We start from the raw sequence: 7,768 nt of genomic DNA on the forward strand, positions 1-7,768 counted from the left end.
CCAGCCTGGCCTTGAATCAGGGATGGGGCTACAAATAGTATAGCTCTTGCTATAAATAGCATATATTCTAAGGGGTATTTATCTCTCACTGCATATGGACTTCCAAGGCTTATTTCATGTCATATTAGCATGCATTTTCTTTTAAATGCTTAATAGTTTAATATCGTTTATGCCCTCTGCATTCGTGTATTATAATAGGCCCATGTAATACTTAGACCCCTTCAGCAGAATGTATAGTACAGGAATGAACTTGGCACCTTCAGAAAGCAGAGTTACTTTCCTTTCCAGGATCTAGCTGCGATTTTCCAACTGTTATCATTTCACAGTAGATTTTACATAGAAAACATTTTATTTCTCTTAAGACTCATGCTAATCTTAAAGCCCCTGTACACTTGCTAATTACAAAAACAAACAAAAGCTTGTGATCTAAATGATTTCTTCTAAAATTATTGATCTCCTTTCCTTGCTTAGCCTGTGAGAAAACATAAAATTTGGCTTCCTGTTGAAAATGCATGTTGTAGCCACAGTATCCTAAAAGCAACTACTCTTTGGATTTATATAAACATTTGTTTCCAATGTTGCCCTCTGGTGTTGGGTTAGTGAAGTTTTACAGCAACAGAACGCGTTTATAAATGAATAGCTAATTATTTTAATGCTGTAATTCCCATAATGACTGATCTGTAGAATTCAAATATTTCTTTTAAAAGTTGTAAAAGGACCATGAAATATTACAGTAGCAAATAAAACTGCAGGTAACTGAAACATTCCTAACTAACATCACAACACGTTGCTGATTTCTATGTTACAGCATGTACTGAACATAGTTTTCAGCATTTGATTCCATATAGAATCATCATTCCCATTGCACTGCTGAAAGGATATTTCCCTGTACATGCAAGCCTAGACAGTTATATAAGCAAATCTTCCCAGTGTGCTATTGCAAATGCTCAAAGGAAACCTATATACATAAAGGGATGGCAGGAACATTTAGTAGAGAAGAAATGAGATTGAATTCCATGAAGAAAGCCTTTATAAAAAGTGATGAGCACTTTTTTTTCTTTCTTTCTCTTTTTCTTTTTTTTTTTTTCTTTTTTTTTTTTTCCCAGAATTTGAGAAACTGTGATATCTGTAGGGCAAGAGTATTCTGTTTATTTACACACTACAAGCAAGAAGCGGCTCTGGCCCTGATTTAGAAAGCTCAGAAGTGACATTGTTTCTATGGCTCAAAGTAGCAACACAAATTTACATCAAAATCGTAGCATTTGCTAAGTAAACAATATCTGATTTTGGAAAGAGAAATAATTTCATGAGCATGGATTTAAGGGCTAGATAAGATATTCCTGAGTGTCTTCCAAGAGGAGAGTAAGTTACTCATTAATTGTGTCATATACCCATAATAGCAAACTACTGTGGGATAATGAAAAACTATTGTGAATACGCTAATGATGTGAGCATTTAGAGTAGAAATTTTATGTCTATCACATGCTATATGCTGATACTCTTGAGCTTTATCCTGACCAAACTCAGCTCTTACTGTTTCAGATTGAGAATTGATAGGAATAGTAGAAAGCTAATATCAGCAGAGTTATAAACAGACTGCAGATGCACAGACTTGTCAGCTTTTTAAGTATTATGTATTAATTTTTTAATCTTGGGAGAGTAAGACATTTTTAGAGGAAACAACAGATACACTGATATATAACAGTAATGTTACCAATATTGTTATCAATAATTATTTCTATAATTAATACTTGTCCACATTCTCTTCTCACAAAAAGCCTAATTCCAACTCAGCTGAAATAATCGTGAGTTGGCATCAGTACCAGGTGAAAAGAAAATTTTAGCATGGACATCACCACTAATTAAGTGTTCACGTATTGGTCAGAAGCAAAGAGAACCAGCCAAAAGCCATTCACTGAGAAATAGTTCTGAAAAATCTCTAAGAACAGTGGAGGGAGATTTCTGTAAATAATCCATTTTTATAGGTTTTTGAGCTATTTTAATAAATTAATTCACTCAGTTTTTCATATTTAGTTCACGCCTTATTCTCAAAATTTTCCACAGCAGACCTCTGAATTGGGTCTAAATATAGCACAATCCATTTTGAGGACCACAAAATCAACACGGCAGTTTACATTTCTCTTGCCTAAGATTTAGCATTGTTAAAGCAAACATTTAACAGTGGTAGAACGATAGAATCACCAAGGTTGGGAAAGACCTCCAAGATCTTTCAGTCCAACCATTCACCTACCACGAATACTTCCCCAGTAAAACATGTCCCTTAGTACAACACCTAGAAGTTTCTTGAACACCTCTGGGAATGGTGACTCAACCACCTTCCTTCCTCCAGGAAGGAGGTGTCATCTTGGTGTCATCTGTAAACTTACCAAGGGTGAACTTGAATTCATTTTTTGACCTTAGCTTTGCTGCTAGTATACTTGACAAATGGATTTGCTCTTTCCAGATGTTGTGCACACAGAGCTTACAAATGAATATGCATTTCATAATCCATTTTTAAAAGAAATTCTAACAGATCTAGTGGTTGGCAACTGAGTCCATGGAGGTTACAAATGAATGATCTTAAGGTCCCTTCCAACCTATGCCAGTCTACAATTCTGTGTGTTTCTTTAAATCATACAATCACACATATTACTTCTAATAAATTTTATTTTCCCCGTGCACAAAAAGATGACAAAATACTGTTCTTAAAAGCATTTTATCTCCTTTGGAAAAAAAAAGTTTTGAGTTTAAAATCTTAGTTATGCCATTAAATGCATGCCTGTAATACCAAGTCACTTTGGACTGAAGATAGCATAAATATGCCTTAAAAATTATGATGCAACTGTTTTCTTCTATTTATGGTAGCTGTCTATTGAACCCAATAGAAGTTGATGTCACTTTCAAATAAATGTTACTTTTTTAGGGGGAAACATGAAACTGTAAAATCACAAAGTAAAGCCGAAATAATGATCTTGCTTGTCAGGCTATCAGGAAGGAGGTTTTCACTACTACACTGCAAATACAAGTATTAATTTTTCTTTTTCTTTTTTGTGCCCCAAAGAATATGGAATTGAGCTGAAACATACTAGAGCATGTATGCATGTGGACAGAAAGAGCTCATTCACAAGGACTCCTCCCTTTCTTAGAAATAGGAACCTGGAACTTTGGGCCAAGATCACAGGGGCAAATAGAAAACCTAACAACATACTTCTGGACAGAAGACTCACTCTATTCTTACGAGGCACTTGCTACTTCCAGGCTGAATTGGAAGCACTTTTCCTGGAAATCTGCACTAATATAGGTGATACGTACTGATGATTTGTTACACAGCCCAGCGCTTGGAAACCTGCTGCTGCTTTCTGAAAAGATAACAATCATTTACAAAGTAGGCAAACAAACAAAAGGAACCCCATAAAAATACCTGAAAACCGTACTTTTTGGTAATGAGGAATATCTTGTTTTAAACATATCAGGTTTTCAGATGATCCAGGGTGTGTTTGCCTCGCGTTCTACAAGCAGTTTTCACCGTTGCGTTGAGGCTGCTGCTTCTGCCCCCAAGTGGTAAAAACCACCAGCACATGACGAGTGAAATTTTTGATTTTCTAATAGCATACCACATTTCATGTGAAAACAAAGCACCGGGTGGTTAGAAGTTAGCTTATATGGCTACTCCACGACAAGAATTTCTCCAGTTGTTCTACACTGAGAATGTCCTGTTTTTCTTTTCCCAATTCTTTAGTAATATTAGCAACAAAACAACCCTCTAAAAGAAATTCAGCCAATACAAATGTCTTTTAGATTGCCAAAGCAATTACACTGGTATTTTAAAATCTTTGTTTATTTATGATGCGTATCTGCGTAGAAGTTCAATAGTATAGAATTCAACAATATAGAAGTATTTATCTTGAAAGTAGATCTGGGTGCTTATCTTTCTGCCAAATAATATAGGAACATCTGCTCCTTTCAATTCCTGTACTTCTTCATGAGTTAAATGCAAAGGACCCCTGAGGAAGTGAAGCCATCTGTCACACTACACAGACAGAAACACACCTACCTCTGAGGGTGAAACGGAGTAAGAATTCTCTCAGAACACAGACAAGCCATGTAACACTTGGTGAGTGGGATGCAAATACCCACAATGAATCTTAACCAAGGACTGGAGCATATTATCTTTTGTTAATATGATGGGAATCTTCTTTTACAACAGTGATCTACCATTTTATTATGCCACGATATACATTGTTGGTTGGTTTAACAGCACAGGGAGGCTTTTACACAAGAGTTTGATTCTTAGATAATCAGGTCTGTTTTCACTGCTTGGAAAACCTTGATATAAATGTATCAATTGAAGAATTTATGATGGTGCCTGTTTATTGCTAGAATTAGAAAACCAGAAACATCTTTTCTGAGGTTGCAGTAATACCTCTCTTTTCTGCTGACTAGTCTCTTAAAATTATTTTAAAGTGTATTAAGAGAAGTACTCAGAGGAATTGCTGTTGATCCAGATTACAGCTTTGAGCAGCACTGCAGATATTCATTTAATAGAACAGCTATTAAAAATAAATCAAAAGTAACTGCACCAACTGTACAGATGCACCATTTGTACAGGAAACTATTGGTGATTTAGAAAAAACAAACAAACGAAACACAGCTCGTACGTATTTGAAAAATAGTTGTGCTTACCATAGCAGGGAACTGACATATGGGTTTGTGGGCAGACTCTTAGACTGCAGTGTTGAGTCTGGGATTGATATTCCTGCTTGAATTTGTCACTTCATTTTTCCATGCCTCAATTTTTACTATTATTTTTTTATACGTATACAGAACATGGAGAGTAATTCTCCTTTATGTCAAATATTGGCTTATTGACAGACTTAATTAAATCACAGTACATAAAATGTTGTGTGGGAGGAATGTATGGAGAAACTGTTGCATTTAATGCGGCTTCTCTACAGAGAAAGACACATGTAAAAATGTGATTAGTAATCTATACATACAAAGCATAATTTTCTGGTAATAGAAACAGCCTACATTTCATCTTCACCACTAAGCTCTGCCAGAATAGGTTCCGGTGATTTAAGGACACTTGTCCTATTTCTACTGCTATTTCATAGCCCTTCTGTGTAGAAAAGTACTGAAATGGCTTGTGTAATTGCACCAATCACTGGTTTGGGCTGTGACTTAGAATTTCCACTACAGGTTCTTATGTCAAATCTTTGCATCTGCACCAAGCCATGCAAATTTTTGGCCTCTTCTCCCAAGCAACAAACAGGACCCGAGGAAATGGCCGCAAGTTGTACCAGAGGAGGGTTAGATTAGACGTAAGGAAGACTTTTTCTCTCAGAGAGTGGTCAGGCACTGGAATGGCTGCACAGGGAGGTGGTGGAATCACCGTCCCTGGCAGCATTCAAGAGGCACCTGGATGAGGAGCTATGAGATATGGTTTAGTGCTTGTAGTAGCAGTGGTGATGGGAAGGTGGTTGGACTAGATGATCTTGCAGGTCCTTCCCAAGCTTGTGATTCTATGATTCTATGATTCTATATTCCTTTGTTGTAACTTCTTTCCCATTGTATTGGTCTGTACAGTTGCTACAAAGATGAGTGGAAGTTATCCTCAATACCTCTTTATCTTTTGAGAAAAAGATTCTTTGCTTTTTATAAACCATTAAGTTATCTCCTCTTTGATACAATAAATATTTAACAAGTTAACTCAATATTTTCTTTGAGCAGTATGTTCATGGTTTTGAAGGCATAAAAGTTCATGTTCCTCTTCTTATCACAAGATACAAAGGAAAACCAATAACTTCAGAGGTAATATGAGCACAAGGAAGGTCTTTCCATTGCTTTGCTGAATGTGTAAGCTGTTCCTCCTTCCCAGAAAGACTTGGGACAATGCATATTTCAAGACAAAGGAAAACCTTCACTTTATTTTAGGGCACTGTTGACTAGATCCATGTTAATTACATTGTGTTCTGTGGAGTGTGGGGAAAATGGGGGTATCACATAGCCAGCTTGTTGCCAAGGCATCAGACATCTGCGAGCTCTAAATGTAACTAAAATATCAACTCCTCAATTAAGAGCCTTTTTCTGAATGTCAGAAGGAGTATCTTCAAGCTTAGGCTCCCATGTGCATTTCATTTTATAATCTGGTGTTTTGGTGTAAACATACATTTTTTTTCTTGTTTTTTTGTTATAAATACATTGTCACACACCTGGTAGATTAATTACTTGATTCCACTAGAGGAAGCTGTGATTCCAAGTATATCATATAGTGCCATGGGGTGATATAAACTTTGACAGCTGTATTAGAGTGGCACTGCTCTGGCAGGAGCAGGCTTTGTGGACACAAATTGAAATGAGTATTGTGCTTCTGGACCCTTATTTAGCATGCTAATTTTATATATTTACACAGAGGATTAAGGTTATGCACTTCCACTTAGTTAAGAGTGTTGTTCTGATTCACTTCCAGGTTTGTCCTTATCCTTCCTTCCCAGGCTCCTCTGAATGCAGTGAGCCACAAGCTGAAAATGTTTCAAGGATTCTTCTGGCTGATTCAATTCTGTCTGTGTCAAACCGAGACCCCTGAGTATTCTTATCTCATCTCTATGTGCCCAGTTTGGATATCTTTAGCTATGCCAGGTCTTCTACAGGGGAAGTTCATTTTAATTCCATGTTTACTGGTCTTACTAAACTTAAAAGTTCAAAGAGTTCAAGAGACTTAGTCTCTACCTTCAGCCCTTAGCAGGTTCAGGCTTTGCTCCTCTGTCTCTTAAGTTGGCATTTGCATTCCAGAAGCCAGAACAAGCTTTTCTGCCCTTTGGTTTTCAGGCCAACAGCCCTCATCTGAACAGCTGATGTCTACACACAAGTCTCTGTGGCCTTCTGCTGCACCACGTCTGATTATTACAACTCATGTTCTGTAGCTGAGAAGCTTTCTGGCTATTCCTGTGGCAAAGGCTTTCTGGCTGCTTCCTTTTGAACCTTAAGGGCACTCTCTAATGGGGAGGTTTTAAATAGCTTCTTTTCTCACACTGGGAGAAGCGATCAGTTTCACCATTAATGCTATCTCTGTAGACTGCAGTGTATGAGCCATGAATGCTGCTCTGTTTGCTAAAGACAAATATAAGAGCGTAGACAGATCTTACGAGGCAGTGCTCTTTATTCTGTTTTAGAGCTACATACATTTCTCAATACATTAGAAAATAATAATTTAAAGGAGGAGAAGGACAACTGTCCAAGTCTCTGCTTGGGCTGCATTCCTCCCTAACTCAGCAGGAGGCATGTCTCAGCAGAGTAACAAAAAAAGGAATTCAGGATTTGGCTTTCTGCATGGAACTAACCTTAATGTGCACATTGCATTTTACCAGCAGTCTATCTTTAGCTAACAGACCCTCAAACACAGAATCCTCTACAGCCTGCCTGAAGAAGTGATGCTAGGTCCTCAGAAGTTCTCTCACCATTTTGTTGTTCTAGAGGCCTATGAGGGGAATGTATTTCTTACATACTAAGCCTGCTTTATTAACAAAAAATATGCATTACGCCACAGTCAAGCAAAAACCACAACTGAAATGTGTATAAATATGAAAGAATATGAGCACAGTTCTATGCTTTTGCCAGGTGTCCTAAGATCACACCCAAGGGGCTGCAGCTAGGTAATTAATTTTTGCAACACGTAACTTGTTAAATTTAGCTGTTCATTTTCTTGTTCTCTCTCACTTAATATTTTCCTCCAGTTCCAAACTGTAAGTCTTAATTTTTATATAAACTC

This window comes from Meleagris gallopavo, chromosome 5 (assembly GCF_905368555.1).
Source record: "Meleagris gallopavo chromosome 5, MGAL_WU_HG_1.1, whole genome shotgun sequence".
In the NCBI taxonomy this organism is placed as follows: Eukaryota; Metazoa; Chordata; class Aves; order Galliformes; family Phasianidae; genus Meleagris; species Meleagris gallopavo.